Raw genomic sequence first — 16,866 nt, 5'->3', positions numbered from 1 at the left:
AATCTATATTAATTTTTAGAAAAATAGCTACATTTCTTGACCTTATGATATGCCATGCCAGAAGATTTTCATAAACTCCATTGCAGTTAATTCTGACAATAACAAGAGATGGTATCATTTCTATTTTCAGATTAAGAAAATACACAAGAGTGGTAGTAAACACTGGGACTAATGATAGAACCCAAAGTATTTTCCAAAAAAAGAAAAGAGCCAAAGAATAGTAATTAATTATGTAACATTAATCACTTATCAAATAACTACACTGATCATTAAAGACCAGAAATTTTAAAAGCTCCCAAAACACTCCACCATAAAATATGTCTTTACCTCATGTTTATAAAAGGCATAGTACATGAAAACATAAAATTTGATGTCTTAAATTTTCAGGTCAGTCACTCAGTCGTGTCTGACTCTATGATCTCATGGACTGCAGCACGCCAGGCTTCCCTGTCCATCACCAACTCCTGGAACTTACTCAAACTCATCTCCTTAATTTTGTTTGGTTGTTTTGTTATTTTGGCCACACCAAGAAGCTTTGGGATCTTAGACCAAGGATTGAAGCCAGGCCCTCAAAATTGAAAGAACAGATTCCTAACCACTGGACTGCCAGGAAATTGCTATTTCCACCTTAGTTTTTAAGAAGCACAATGTTTCAAAAAACGGGGAAAAAAAAAAAGGAAAAGAGAGAGAGAGACAAAGAATTAAGGTGGTAAGCAATTATCCTGAACTTGTACTATTATATACATGGTTATTATGTTGAAATTAATTTAAACAATCAGAAAAACTTTTTAGTTGTTAGGTTGTGAGATGCTTTTTAAGTCTTTTCAATTTTTCAATTATATGTATAGAATGAAAAGTTGTCATCACTATAAGGGAACACAGATAAACATTCTGATACCCTTATCTGTAAAATTGGAAATGTATTCATAAGTAAATTATTTTTTCTTAGAGGTTACTTTTAGACCACAAATCACTGAAGTGGTGTATTATTTAAGTATGTTTCTAATACATGCAGGTATATTTAAACCTAATATATATTCATAATTATCAGTAGGAGTTTATTTCACCCTTCTGCATTCTCTTTATTCTGTCTGGTCTAGTAGTTAAGAGCTGTGATGCTCTGGCATTTGGTTGGCCTGAGTTTGAATTCTACTCTCTGATCTTTGGCATTTGTGTGTCCTTGGGGAAACTAACAGTGCTAAGCCTCAGTTGTCTAATCTTGAAAATGGCTATAGTGGCCCTAATTAAAACTTGTTTTATAAATATTAGCCATGCACTCAAAAATAGTACTTAAGGACCTACTTAAAGTGCTAGATTCTATATAAATATCTGGAGTTGTTTAGAGTCTAGTTCACAGTTTTAATTGTTCATGCTTGCAAAATGTTCATCTCCTAAGCAAAGAGATTATCTATTGCTTGTTTCTATAGCCCTTCCTGGGAAAGAGTTCTCTATTAGCTGAGATCCTCAGTTACACTTACATCAACCTCATCAGTGAGTTTTCTCACACAGAATCCATCAATACTTTGAAATCTATCAATACCTAGAAATATATCAATATGGGTGAAGAGAAGGAGCACGCTTAAGTGGTAAACACAACAACTATTTTCACCTTTTGCAATTAACTTAATAATTATAAATATCCTTTAAAAGTAAGCTTTAGAAAGCTATGTGAGTGAAATATTTTAATATAATTATGAAACAAAAAATATCCAGCAAAAAAGATAGTTTTATTCAATTATTCTGCTCACCTTGTATAATTAGTTATGCCTGGAATGGACATCTTAATCTCTCTCTCACTTGTAAGAAATGTTACAGAAGTGAGAAAGAATAATAATTCCAATAATTAATGTATGTAAGAACACCTGAGGTGAGAGAGGTGTTTAATCCTTTGTGGGGAATAGCAGTAGGGAGTTCAATAGGGATGAGTGCTACTATAGATAAATAATTACCTAGGTCAGTTCTGAGTTGTACTTTTTCTCTCCCACTATGCCCAGGGAATGAATCATCTATCCTGAAAAAACACTGTGAGGCAGCATAACAACGGAGACGTCCCAATGCCAGCTAGGTCTCAACGGGGTGGCAGCAGAACCTGATGTGTCTGGAGCAGGTAACAACAGATGCAGGTCAACTTACCCAGAAGAATCTACAGGGACAATCTAGCAAAACCTACCCAGAGCAAGAAAGAGCTATCAGCATAATTGCCTACACGATCGACTTTTAAAAGTCCACTACACCCTCTTATATCACTAATGACCCACCAAAAATATAATGAGATGTTGTTACAGAGGCAAAGAAAGCAAAAAAAAGGAGAGACTGGAAAATGTCTGTAAAATTATATCAAGAAATTAGAGAATTTTACCATGGTGGGAAGGTATGCAAAAATAACATATATTTGTAACAAAATTACTATGAAAATTTTAATATAATTTTGAAGACGTTAATGAGATTATAATAAAATATGTGTTAACAAATTAATGCCTATACATATTATGTCAATTATTAAAATAAGAGCAAATTGAATCAAATATATTGCTTTTAATAGCATATCAATTTTGTGTTTTGCAGTTTAGTGTTCTAGCAATTGATAAATCTCACACCAAATTACACTGTGGAGACTTATGATCAGCTTCTGAAAGACATCATTTGGGTGGTTTCCTTTTATTCCATTCCATTAGAATTAATCATTAATTAGAATTTAGGGTTGCACTGCAAATGTTTTATCACTTGAACATAGACTCCAAGGCATAGAGGTCCTAGGAGGTCAAATGTCACTCAAACTTCCATGATGGCAAGAAACTGCTGATCAAAAAGTAATATAGCAAATGATTGTGGTCAGAATATGTTCATTGTTATTACAGTGGAAATGTCAAACAGCCACTCACATGAAATATTCTATATTTGATTTCCTCTCAAAGTGGGATGTGACTATTTTTTCAGCCCAGAGATTTGGCCTCCATCTCACTTTTTTGTACATTGTACAATAAGGAGAATGAGAGAAAGAGATGGAGTGAGATTGATGAAAGCCACTAATAATAACTGAAAACAGAGAATCAATTTTTAAGAGAGAAAATGGCAACATGATTGCCATATCCAGTGGCTACCACACAGATAGAGCTCATTAGTTCAAACTAGTTTTTCAATTATCCCACTGAATAATTTTATTCTACTGTTATATTTTATTCAGTTAGCAAGAACAGCTCACTTTCCATCGACGGAGTTAATAGTTTATTATTTTCAATTGAACATGTTTGCAATGGCAAAAAAACCCTGAAATTACTGTTCCCGAGGACAGTTTTAGATAATATAAATCACCATCACTGGTCAGTATTTACTACATATCCTTTGTTTTTAGGCACTTTAAGAAGTCTGCAACACTTGGGGCAGATTACATTCTTCTGTAAAGCAGTTTGCAACTTTCATGTTCATAGCACAGAAATGTATATATATTTTTTTTACAAAAATAAAGTGATAGTTTATATTTTTAGCTTCAGAGCTAACAAAATATTTCACCTATTATATAGTTTACAATAGGGTTCACCCCTTGTATTGTAAAGGGTTGATGGGCTTTGATAAATACATAATGTCATATAACCACAATTACGGTATTATACAGAATAGTTTCAATGACCTATGCATTTCCCATATTCCATCTATTCTGCCATTCTTCCCTCTCTCTAAACCCATGACAACCCCTGGTCTTTATACTGTCTCTACAGTTTTGCCTATTTCAGAATACCGTGTAGTTGGATATAGATAGTGTATAGCCTTTCCACTATATGAACTTTCACAATATAACCTGTATATTGTCACCTTGCTTATTTAACTGATATGGAGAATACAGCCTTCAAAATGCCAGGCTGGATGAAGTGCAAGTGGAAATCAAGATTGCTGGGAGAAATGTTAATAAGCTCAGATAGGCAGATTATACCACCTTAACGGCAGAAAGTGAAGAGGAATTAAAGAGCTTTTTGATTAAGGTGAAAGGGGAGAGTGACAAAGCTGACTTTAAACTCAACATTCAAAAAAGGAAGATCATTGCATCCAGTCTCATCACTTCTTGGCAAATAGATGGTAAAACAATGGAAAAAGTGACAGACTTTATTTTCTTGGACTCCAAAATCACTGCAAAATGGTGACTACAGCCGTGAAATTAAAAGACACTTGCTCCTTCAAAGAAAAGCTATGACAAACCTAGACAGTGTATTAAAAAGCAGAGACATTACTTTGCTGACAAAGGTCCATATAGTCAAAGCTATGGCCTTTACAGTAGTCATGTACAGATGTGAGAGCTGGACAATAAAAAAGGCTGAGTGCCAAAGAATCGATGACTTTGACTTACAAGCTGGAATCAAGATTGCCAGGAGAAACATCAACAACCTCATGTATGCAGATAATACTCCTCTAGTGGAAGAAATCAAAGAACTAAAGAGTCTCTTGATGTGGGTGAAAGAGGAGTGAAAAAGCTGACTTAAAACTCAACATTCAAAAACAAGATCATGGCATCCAGTCCCATCACTTCATGGCAAATGGATGGGGAAATAGGTAAACAGTGACAGACTTTGTTTTCTCAGCCTCCCAAACAAATATGGATGGTGACTGCAACCATGGAATTAAAAAAACACATTTGCTCCTAGGAAGAAAAAATCTATGAGAAACCCAGTGCATTAAAAGACAGAGATATCACATTGTGATAAAGGTCTGTCTAGTTAAAGCTATCATTTTTTTCAGTACGCCTGTACTGATGTGAGAATTTGACCATAAAGAAGGCTGAGCATCTAAGAATTGATGCTTTCAAAGTGTGATGCTGGAGAAGACTCTTGACAGTCCTTTGCATAGCAAAGAGATCAAACCAGTCAATCCTGAGGAAATCAATCCTTCGGGATAGATCAGAAGGACTGATGCTGAAGCTGAAGCTCCAATACTTTTGTCACTTGATGTGAAGTGTCGGGTCATTGGAAAAGACTGGTGCTGGGAAAGACTGAAGGCAGGAGGAGAATGGGCCAACAGAGGATGAGACGGTTGGATGACATCACTGACTTGATGGACATGAGTTTGAGCAAACCTTGGGAAATAGTGAAGGACAGGACATCCTGGCCTACTGCAGTCCATAAGGTCGCAAAGAGTTGGAAATGACTGAGTGACTGAACGACAACAATAGCCTTTTCAGACTAGCTTCATTTATTAGTAAGATGTACTTAAGGTTTTGTCCTCGTCTTTTGTGCCTTGATAGCTCACATCTTCTCAGTGTAGAATTATACACTATTATATGGATGTATCACAGCTTATATATTAACTATTGAAAGGCATCTTGTTTACTTACAATATTCAGCAATTATGAATAAACACTGGTACATAAGTTTTAGTGTACCAAAACTACCAAATAATCTGGGTAAATATATAGGTGTAACCACTGTGTTATTTGGTAAATCTGTGTTTAGCTTTGTAAGAAAAGGCCAACTTGGCTTCCAAAGCAGCTATAATATTGGCATTCCTACCAGCAATTAATCAGAGCTTTTGCTGCTTCACATCTTGGCTAGCATTTGGCAAGGTCAGTGTTTTGGTTTTAATTTTCTTAGGAGTGTGTAACGGTGGCTCATGTTGTTTTACTTTGCAACTTCCTAAAATAATACAGCAGATGTCCCTGAGGATCCCTGGGTTGGGAAGATCCCCTAGATAAAACCCATAGAGATACTGACTGTAATATCTTAGAGGTCCTGATCTGTGTTTGACCATCCCTGAACTCATTTTCCTTTCTTTCCTTATACTCACCATTTTCTTTTTTTTCGTACTTGGTCTGTTTTGATTATTCCATGTTTAAATACAGTCTTCATAGCTCGCTAGAAATTAGAAAAGCAAGTAGCTATGGAAATCCAAAGATGGGATATAGAATTGTCATAAGTGATTTCACTATATAGCTTCTCCCTCATATGAATTAAGGATATTTCTCAAATAAAGAAAAATATGCATTTCATAGACAGAAAAAAGATTCCCAGATTTTATGAGTCAAATTGCTTTTGTTCAGTTGCTCAGTCCTGTCCAACTCTTTGCAACCCCATAGACTTCAGCATGCCAGGTTTTCCTGTCCTTCCCCATCTCCCAGAGCTTACTCAAACTCATGTACACTGAGTCGGGGATGCCATGTAACCAACTTGTCCTCCTGCCTTCAGTCTTTCCCAGCAGCAGGGTCTTACAATGAGTCAGCTCTTTGCATCAAGTGATCAAGTATTGGAACTTCAACTTCAGCATCACTCCTTCCAATGAATATTCAGGGTTGATTTCCTTTAGGATTGACTGGTTTGATCTCCTTGTAGTTCAAGGGACTCTCAAATGTCTTCCCCAACACTGCAGTTCAAAAGCATCAATTCTTTCGTGCTCAGCCTTCTTTATGGTCCAACTCTCACATCCATACATGACTACTGGATTGTGATCTCCCAAATTCACCTGTTTAAATCCTAGCACCTAGTAATTCAAGATGTGACTGGATTTGTAGATACAGTTTTTAAAGAGGTAATTAAGGTAAAAATATGGGTGGGCCTTAATCAAATATAATTGGTGTACTTATTACAAAAAGAGATTAGAATGGAGAAAACAGACCAGAGGGCGCTGAGAGTGGCCATTTGCAATGCATGATGAGAAGTCTCAGAAGAAACCAACCCTGCAGGAATTCATTCCTGCTGTTTAAGCAACTGAGTTCATGGTGTTTGTTATAGCAACTCTAGCAAATTAATATAGCAAAATTCCTCATTTGTCTACCTGTTAGCGACCAGAAGATGACATGAGGCTAAGATTAAAAAGCAAACAAACAAAAAACACCAACTCTTCCTTGTACTTAAAATATTTGTGAGGGTTATTCAGGATGCTTAATATCTCCCAATTTTCCCTATATGAGTGGTATGTGATAGTTAATACTGCTCTTAATGAGACGTAAAAATAAAGAACAGCGGTAGAAAGGGTCTTCTGAAGCATTTGATGGAACTGCTCGCTTCCCTCTGCACCTGCTTAGTTAAGCTTTATAAGCACAAGTCTATTTGTTACATAGTTGGATAATGACTTAATTTGAATGAGTTAACAATTTCACACCTTCTAAGCATAAGGTGAATACTAAGTAAAATCGCTAATCTAATATCCTCACATAGGTCACTTTTATTACCTATAATGGAACAATGAGACAAACTTACACTTTCAAATTCAAACACTCGATTACTTGCACTAATGGAGGGGATAAGAACCATAGATAATCTGAGACAGTGTCATTTAGGCTTAGTTTTGGAATACGTTTTATATTCTTATTCCTTCATGTTTGATATTCTAAGCATCCACATCCATTCAAATAATGATGTTACAGTATTTAAAACAAATATTGGAATCTCTGAAGCCTACCACCATATACCTGTGCCTGAGATTTCTTTCTTGTTCAGAAAGCAAGAGAGAAATTCTGTAGGTTTTTGGAAAAAGGAATAAATCATCTGTTATTTTTTTCTGTATGGCATTTATCAGGCCAGGCCAGGGTGTGGGGAGGAGGATCTCCCATTATATTTCTATCACCTAATCTCTGCTACTCCCAGTCTGAATTGATTTCCCAGCATCCCAGTTACAGATGTGAGTTAAATATAGAAAAGGTCATTATTTCCTGAGATCCTAATGTCCTTCTCATCAGTTTAATAGCACAATTTACCTTACGGGTTCATTATTAATGCTGAAAAATAATGGATAGACTGCTTTAAAAGAGATAAAAGGCATGATTAGTAAGTTACAGTGGTAATAGGTAAAGCTCACTGTAAATCTTTGGTACAACAAATCCAACATTCTATTTCAGAACAGACCTTAAATCTCAACCCCAATATCTTCACAGAGTATCCATGGCAATCAATATAAAACACACATCCTGTCTGTCAATGCATACTTAGACCTATAAATGGTTTCTCACTGTACTTAACAGAAAAAACAAACTTTTCTATGGTGAATTTCTGATTGATATGACCCCTGACTACCAGCAGACAAACTTAAAACATTTAACTAACATTTATTGATAACTTATGTTCCAGATGCCCAAAAATGCAAATATGGGTGAGATAGAAACCCAGACCCAATTATATTTTCCATACAGAATGCGGCAGTTGAAAAATAAAGGGTGATCATTCAACAGAAAATATTTGAAGAGTACTAGCAGTTTTGAAGAAGAAAAAAAATACATTTTAAAATTTTATGAAAGAGGTAACCTTAACAATTGTTCTAATAAATGATGTAGATCACTTCATGGCAAATAGATGGGGAAACAGTGGAAACAGTAGCTGACTTTATTTTTCTGAGCTCCAAAATCACTGCAGACGGTGATTACAGCCATGAAAGTAAAAGACGCTTGCTCCTTGGAAGGAAAGTTATGACCAACCTAGACAGCATATTAAAAAGCAGAGACATTACTTTGTCCACAAATGTCTGTCTAGTCAAGGCTATGGTTTTTCCAGTGGTCATGTATGGATGTTGAGAGTTGGACAATAAAGAAAGCTGAGAACCAAAGAATTGATGCTTTTGAAGTTTGGTGTTGGAGAAGATTCTTGAGAGTCCCATGGACTGCAAGGAAATCCAACCTGTCCATCCTAAAGGAGATCGGTCCTGGGTGTTCATTGGAAGGACTGACATTGAAGCTGAAACTCCAATACTTTGGCCACCTGATGGGAAGAGCTGACTCATTTGAAAAGACCCTGATGCTGGGAAAGATTGAGGACAGGGGGAGAAGGGGACGACAGAGGATGAGATGTTTGGATTGCATCACCGACTCAAGGGACATGGGTTTGGGTAGACTCCTGCAATTGGCGATGGACAAGGATGCCTGGCGTGCTGTGGTTCATGGGGTCTCAAAGAGTCGGACATGACTGAGCGAATGAACTGAACTGAACTGAAATGTTGTAGGAGTTAGCTATTTGTAGATAGAGAGGGTAATTTAATTTGAGGGCACAATGTGAATAAGAGTGGTGAGACCAAATAACTTAGCTGTCCAATTTGGCTAGAGAGAAATAACAGACATTAGCATTGTATAAGCAAAATGCCATATTTTCATTGATGAGATCATATAGTTTTCATCCTAACCAAATAAATTAGGTATTATTATCTCCAATTTATAGATGAGTAAGCTGAATGAACCCACATCTCATGCATTGCAAGTGGATTCTGGCAGGTTACAGTCCATGAAGTGGCAAAGAGTTAGATACCACTTAGCAACTAGAAAACAACAAACAGAATGAAATGGAAAAGATCTGAGTAACTTATCAGTCCAGACCTTCCAGGAAGCAGATGCTGAGAAATGACTATGTATGCAAGAGATTTACAAAATAAAACACCTATTGGTTAAAGGTGTGAGGGCCACTAGATCCTGGGACTGTCCAATTGTGAGACAAGCCTATTCTGAATGAAGGGGGAGGAGGAAGGAAAAAAAAACTGAATGGAAACAATGAATGCAATGAAATTTCAAGGAAACTTTGACAAAGCTATTTGGTATTCTTCGAGAGAATCACCAAGAGAATTCAGGTGCCTTTCCAGAATGGACATGTCTTATCCCCGCCATGTTGTTCAATAATGGATTGGGAGTACCCAACTGGAAATACTGCTTCAACACCAACTACTGTAATGGATTTCCGAGCACTGAACCTGGAGAGATAAGTCAATTAGCTCCTGTAGAGACCTAAAAGGAGTATTCTCAAGGTCACTATAGTAACAAACCAAACAAGGCATTAAACTGATATTTCAGCCAAGTCTATGCAATGAATTTAACCAAAATACAAAAGAAATACACACACAGTTATGTGTACATTTTTTCTCTCATGGACTAAGTCCGTCAATAAAAATTTGGCCTTTAAATATTATTTTTAACCATTAATTTAGTCATTTTACCATTAATTTAACAAATTGATTTCTTGTTAAAATTTCTTCAACTTAGATCGCCTTTACTAGGATCCTATAGTTTTGATTCCTGAATATTTTCAAACAGTATCAAAATTTTAGATTTCAGAAGTGTAGATTGATCTAGAGGTCAGTTAAGCCAAACCATTCATGTTATAGATGAACTAATTCAGGCCAGGGAGATTTCATGCCTTACTCTGAATCACTAAAATGATTAGTAACAGTTGGGATTGAGTGCAGATGTCCTGACTCATGTTTAAAGTGAGTCACCACTATTTTTTTTCCTCCCATTTCTCTTTTATTCAGTTTTACTTTCCTGATATGTAATTACTTCTAGCATAATATACTTATAAATTCATTTATCCTTATAAATTAGTGTCCTGCTTGCTATTACATAAAAGCCAGTATCCTTAAAGATATAGTATACTTTCCATGTTGTTGCTCAGTCACTAAGTCGTGTCTGATTCTGCGATTCCATGAACTGTGGCACACCAGGTTTCCCTGCCGTTCTCTATCTCCTGGAGTTTGTTCAAATTCATGTCCATTGAGTTGGTGATGCCATCTAAGGATCTCATCCTCTTCCACCCCCTTCTCCTTTTGCCTTCAACCTTTCCTAACATGAGAGCCTTTTCCAATGACTCAGCTCTTTGCATCAGGTGGTCAAAGTACTGGAGCATCAGTGGTACTCTTCAATGTTTAAAGAGTTTTCATAACTACATGTAATCTGTGTGGTTTTTTTTTTTGGTTTAGTTATTGTTTGCTTCTCTATTTGACCAACAACTATGAGAAATTTAATTAAGTAAAAGTAATCTGATATATTGGCAATTAGCTTTATTTATTTTTTTCATCTTTGTGACCAATTCAACTACTTCTAAAACACATGACATCTCTTGAATTTGGCTTCAATTTTGCTAAATGAACAAAACAGGAGATTAATAGCATATTTGGGAGGGGGTACTCAATTCTTTTTTAGAGCATAGTTTCAGAAAACCATGGGTGTAAATGAAACTGCCTGACACTGCTACTATTTACCACTTTGAACCTATAAGGCTTGCAATTTCATAAGTTTCAACTTAATAGATTCCTGTCTTGAACATTTGGAACACTGAAACATTTGGGAAAAGTTTATCACAAGGAAATAGTTCAGTTATAAAATTCACAGAACATCAAAATCATTTAAGTCTATAGAGATTTCCTCATCCAATTCTTTACTCCAGGCATGAACTCTATAGTCTCCAAGGTAACTGGTGTCATCTGCTCTTTGAAGATATCTAACAAGAACAGCACATTTTAATTTCAGACAGCCATGATTTTCAGGGAATTCTATCTCATATTGAATTTCTCAGCAATTTTACCCACTGCTCTTAGTTATTTCCTGCACCATATAGACTCAGGTTAGAGCATCATCCACAGGACAATGAATTCAATGTTAAAAAAAAAAAAGTTTCCCTAACCAATCATTTTCTTCATAAATTTGAGCTTCTTATTAACACTGTTCATTCTTCTCTTTCTATGAAATTCTCTTGTCGTTCTGGTCATTGCCTTATGGATGCCTCAGTTTAGCAGTATCTCCCTCAAAATATGGGTCCAATGACTGAGTACAGTATTTCAGACATGATTTTATTTGAAGAGATTGAAACATAATATGATTCTTACTTCCTTGGCACAGTCAATATAGCCAATAATTGTTATCATCAAAAATTATAAATATAAGCCCTAAATGTCAGACATCGAGGTGTTTCCAAGGATCTGAACTGTATGTCTGAAATTAGAGACCATCATAAAAAGAAATATTTTTCACTTTCTATTTAAATGTGCTGGCATTGATAGACTATGTCACATTTAGACAGCACTATAGAATGCTGAGTGTATTGGTCTCTGTCCGTATCCTGAGGAAACATGTCACCAAATTTCCCACAAAAATTATTTTATATTAGAGACCACGTCATGAATATCATCATCAAAATTGGAACTAATTGGCACTTTTCTCAGTTGAAACCTCAGGAACCAAAAAAGACTTAGAGATTGCCTGAGGCTCATAGGCAATATCTTGAGAAAAAAATCTAGTATTTTGATGGAATATCTAGATGGATTTCTAGTGTATTTCACTAGAAGTGTGGAAAATAAGTGAACATTAACAACTTATTAGTCAAAATTTGTGACTAAGTCAATAAACATAAGACAATGTTTCTTTCATTAGCCCCTATTATAATTGTTAATATTTAAAGCTGCTAATACAATTTCATATGCATACCTACTTATTAAAAACTCCATGGAGCTTAAGATAAATTTGAAAGAATTAATTTTCCTCAAATTATATGTAGTTGTATTATAATAATATCATGTCTCAGCTCCATTATAAACCCAACCACTAAAATGTACTTAGCCGATACACTGTTTTTTTAGCTCAGAAATGTAGAATGTTTTTCAAATGGAAAACTGTTTCTTTACACAGGTGAGGTTGTGAACAGTAGTTTGGGTATCATGCAGGTTACAAGAATTTTTTAAAAATCAATATCAAGGTCACTGTGTAGCATATAACCAATTTTATTCACTTTTTTAACTAATGACTACAATTTTCTTTCACAGTAGCATAACAGAAATGTAGTTGCTTTAAAGACTTATTCACTGTATTAGCTTCCTTTGAAATACATGTTGAAAGAAGATACCAGGTTTTTATATAAAAATAATGTATATTTAGACAGAGTTGATGGCTACTTTTAAAGTGACAGTTACCTTAAATTACTAGTGGTATCTCTGTGACATAGCAAGTGCAGTTCTGTTTTAACTGAACAGTTTTCAACTGAACATTTCAGGTTATGACAAGGTCAGTGTATTTTTGGAGTCTGTTTCCTAGGGCATTACATTCAGGTGCGGTTGAGCTTCTCAATCCATTAAATTTTACTAAAAATACAAATAAAATAAAAACCAAAATGAAGCAGCACAGCAAAACTCTCTGATTAGGAAACAATGTTTCTGCTTCATGTAAAGGCCTTCAATGTTTATATTTGGAGTAGTACACAGTGCTATTCCGTTCTTCACTCCTGATGTTAACATTCTTTTGATCAGCGACCCAAAGCAACTACTATGATACCTCCTATGTATTCTATCTTCTTTCAAATTGCTCTTAGAATATATACATATATATATATGTATATACACATTTGTGTATATATATATACACATATGTGTGTGTGTGTGTGTGTGTGTGTGTATGTATAGAGAGAGAGAGAGAGACAGAGAGAGAGAGAGAGAGAGGCGGCAGGGTAGGGGGAGGGAGGCACTTCCCATGTGGCACTAGTGGTAAAGAATTCCCCTGCCAATGCAGGAGACTTAAAGATATGTTTTCCATTTCTGGGTCTGGAAGATCCCCTGCAGGAGGGCATGGCAACCATCTCCAGTTTTTTGCCTGGAGAACCCCATAGACAGAGGATCCTGGTGGCCTAGAGTCCATGTGGTCCCAAAGAATTGGATATGACTGAAGCAGCTTAACATGCCCACACACATATATATATAGAAATCTTAACATTTTATACAACTAGCTACATAATATTCAAGTTAATCATTGTTTGTAATCTTTTTAACTTTTTTAATCTCATTTTTTTTTTTGTAGGAGGTAAAGTAGACCAAGTTTCATGGATAGCCACTCTGGGTAACTTGGCGATAATCCTGTTTCCAATAATCATTCAAAATACCACTTTTAAAATTTATTTAAATACCAAGCTGATTGCCTCTGCATTGAGGATGCAGTCCTGGAAATAGGAGAGCAAATTGCATGAGAAATGTTGAGTCATTACAGTTTGGTCACCTGTTTATGTGTTCCAGACATCTTTTACAGCTATTTAAACAATAGATGAGCTTAGAATAATGTGTCTTTCCTTATCTAAATTATTTTTATATTGTTCTAATGGTACATTTGGCTAAGAGTGGAATATGACTTACTTCTGTGTGACCTCTCACCTACATCAAGATAGCATACAATTTCCATTTTTATAATTATTCTTAAAAAGCATTATAAATAATAATATAATTATTATTATACATTATAAATAATATGTGCATTATTTATAATTATACATTATAGGTAATAATGTATAATAAATACATTAGATTTTGCATAAGCTATGCTTATTTCATAAACCAACTATTATATTACAAATAAATTTATTATCAAATGACAAAAGACATGAGAAAAGGCATTTATTGCAAAAAGAATTTTGTTTGGATTGAAGCATTTTTTAAAGTTTGATTTATAGATACATAGCTGAATGCCTGATATATAGATATATAAAAAATTTCTTTAAAGGGAAACAGAAACAGAACAAATTTTAAAATTATAGAAATATTTTAAGTGTAATTCTTATCATTGACTAAAACATCTGAAAATGAAACAACACTATTATCACATTTAACTTTTTTCAATTTCCATTTATACTTGTCATGGCACTTAAACTCTATTTCTTATTTTCCCAAAAACTGAGAATGAGACAGTCTACTATAATTTGAAAGCATTATATTTACAAGGACAAAGATAACATTAAATAGCCATAAATGATTCCTTTAATGTCTATAATTCTACTGTTTTAATTTATTTTCAACAATTGCTATCATTATGTTGGTATTAAGCGGTGTAATATTTTCATGCAGTGAAAGACTATTTGTTCCTATTTATAAGAAATGCCTCACAGATTAATATGTAAATATAGGTGAACTAGCATTACTATTTTCTAAAACAATTCCACTTTCAATTGCAAATTATAAAAAAAGAAATTGTTTTCAGTTCTAAGTAGCTGCTTTTTAACTTGATTTGTGTGTGCAAGTATTAAGATACCCTTACATCCTGAAGTACTCACATCCTTCATCTCTTACTGTGTTTTGCATGAATCTATAATGACAAAGATTTACTTATTCTTTTCTACCTTGATTTCAGCTGCAGCCCTGTAAAAATAAAACTGACTCTATTTATTTTATGGCTTTGTTGAAAAAATCAGCAAACAGCTATTCTATAATTTAATGTTAATTCTATAGGTATAAAATAAAGATATACATAGGCAAATGAATACTCTTCCATATGACCCACTGTGTTTAGTATTTTCTAAGCATTCTAACCTTTAATGAAAAACTATTTAATATGAATATACTTTAATTTTTCATTCAGTTATTTGAGAATCTAACTATATAATCATAATGAATAGTGTACTGTCAATTAAAGTATAAGTATTCTTTAAAGAAAAAAATGAGATTAGATAATGGAAATAATAGACATATCAATACAAATTTTGAGAACAAGTACAAAAAATTATCATTTTAGTGAACTTTTCATTTTTTTTTATTACCTTTTGTTGTATTTCTCCCTCTTTTACAGGAATATTTATTTGCTATTTGGCTACCCTACTAAAAATTATATCTGAAATATACAATGCTACAAACAGGTAAAGTTTCACAAATAATCATAAACACCACCTTTATAGAGGTATAAACAATATTTTTGGAAGGGCAACTTGTAAAATTTCCTTTTTTATGCTTTTTTTACCAAGATGTTGAATGAGACAAAAATAGGAACAGTGATATATTTACCTAACAATTGTACTGAATAAGCTGATACTTGGTAGCTTTTGGCAATCTAAATACTAGGTTTATTGTATCAAAGGATTTGACTTTCTGTGGCATCTTATTTATGATCTTTGAATTTAGAGTGAAAATATAATCATTCTTTGTAAATTAACCTTTATATAGGCAATATTCAAACTATGCATGAGTATATTAAATCTTGTTTAGAAGTAGAAAGCTTATATAAATCATTTAAAAATATTAACTGTCTAAGACTTCAAGGTAATTTATAAATATATTCCTTATAATTTGGGGAAATATTTTACCATTGGAATAAAATTAGAAAGGTAGTGATGATTTCAGATACAGGTATTTAAATTCTGCTAATATCTTTAGGATATAGAAGATAGTGTATATATATACATGTATACATATATATACATATATATTTATATATGAAGTGGGATAGTGTATATATATATATGGATACATATCCATATATACATGGATATGTACATATATATATGGATATAGTTAGCTGTTAATTCACAAATGGGAGATAATCTCTCTCCTCTCACCACTCACTCAAAAAAAATTAGGTGACATCATCACCAAGCAATTTTAAGTAGCAGGTTCTAACCCCTGTATGAAAGACATATCCCAAAGAGAGATGAACAAGTCTATGTTCTACTTTCTGAAAAGCTTAAATATCTAAATAAATGTAGGATAAAAAAAAGAAAGAGACAAAAGAGATCATAAAGAGATCATTTCAGTTTCAAGAAGATTCATAGCAAAAGCTTCCCTAGTATTTAATGGAATATAAATTGAAACTGGCTTCCATACGTCTCTAGATTTATCTTGCTATTTGATTTGTTTTTATTCCTCCAATCACTTTGCAGGAAAGGTATCTCTTTTATGTCTAGTCCAATAGGAGCAGCATGAGCTCACTTTATTGTACCATAACATATTAACTTATTGCTATCCTGACACTTTTAGTTTTAGGGAGATGCAGTCACCTTGGTATGTATGGATTAGGCAAAAAATCTGGCTACATCTCTGAGAAAGCCTTGTGGGCAAGATGAAGAAACATAGACTGGATGTAAAGAAAACTGACTGCATTGATAGTGCAAATGACTAAGCTGAAAGACAGTTGTAACATGATGGTGGAGTAGAAGGACATGTGCTAATCTTCTCCTATGAGAACACCAAAATCAGAAACTAGTTGTTGAACAAAAATATATGACACTGAAAGATGAGCATCCCAGGTCAGCAGGTGTCCAATATGCTACTGGGGAGGGGCAGAGAAATAGCACCAGAAAGAATGAACTGGCTAGGCCAAAATGGAAACGATGCTTGGTTTGGATGTGTCTGATAGTGAAAATAAAGTCTACTGTTATAAAGAACAATATCGCATAGGAA

At 34.2% G+C, this 16,866-nt stretch overlaps 1 protein-coding gene across 4 annotated transcripts in view; it reads right to left on the bottom strand.

The window, feature by feature from the left end:
- Positions 1-16,866, bottom strand: part of CADM2 (cell adhesion molecule 2) — a 1,197,963-nt gene that overhangs the window by 903,971 nt on the left and 277,126 nt on the right. The gene's annotated exons all lie outside the window — the stretch shown is intronic.

This window comes from Cervus canadensis, chromosome 27, assembly GCF_019320065.1.
Source record: "Cervus canadensis isolate Bull #8, Minnesota chromosome 27, ASM1932006v1, whole genome shotgun sequence".
In the NCBI taxonomy this organism is placed as follows: Eukaryota; Metazoa; Chordata; class Mammalia; order Artiodactyla; family Cervidae; genus Cervus; species Cervus canadensis.
This window is presented reverse-complemented; position numbering and strand designations above follow the sequence as displayed.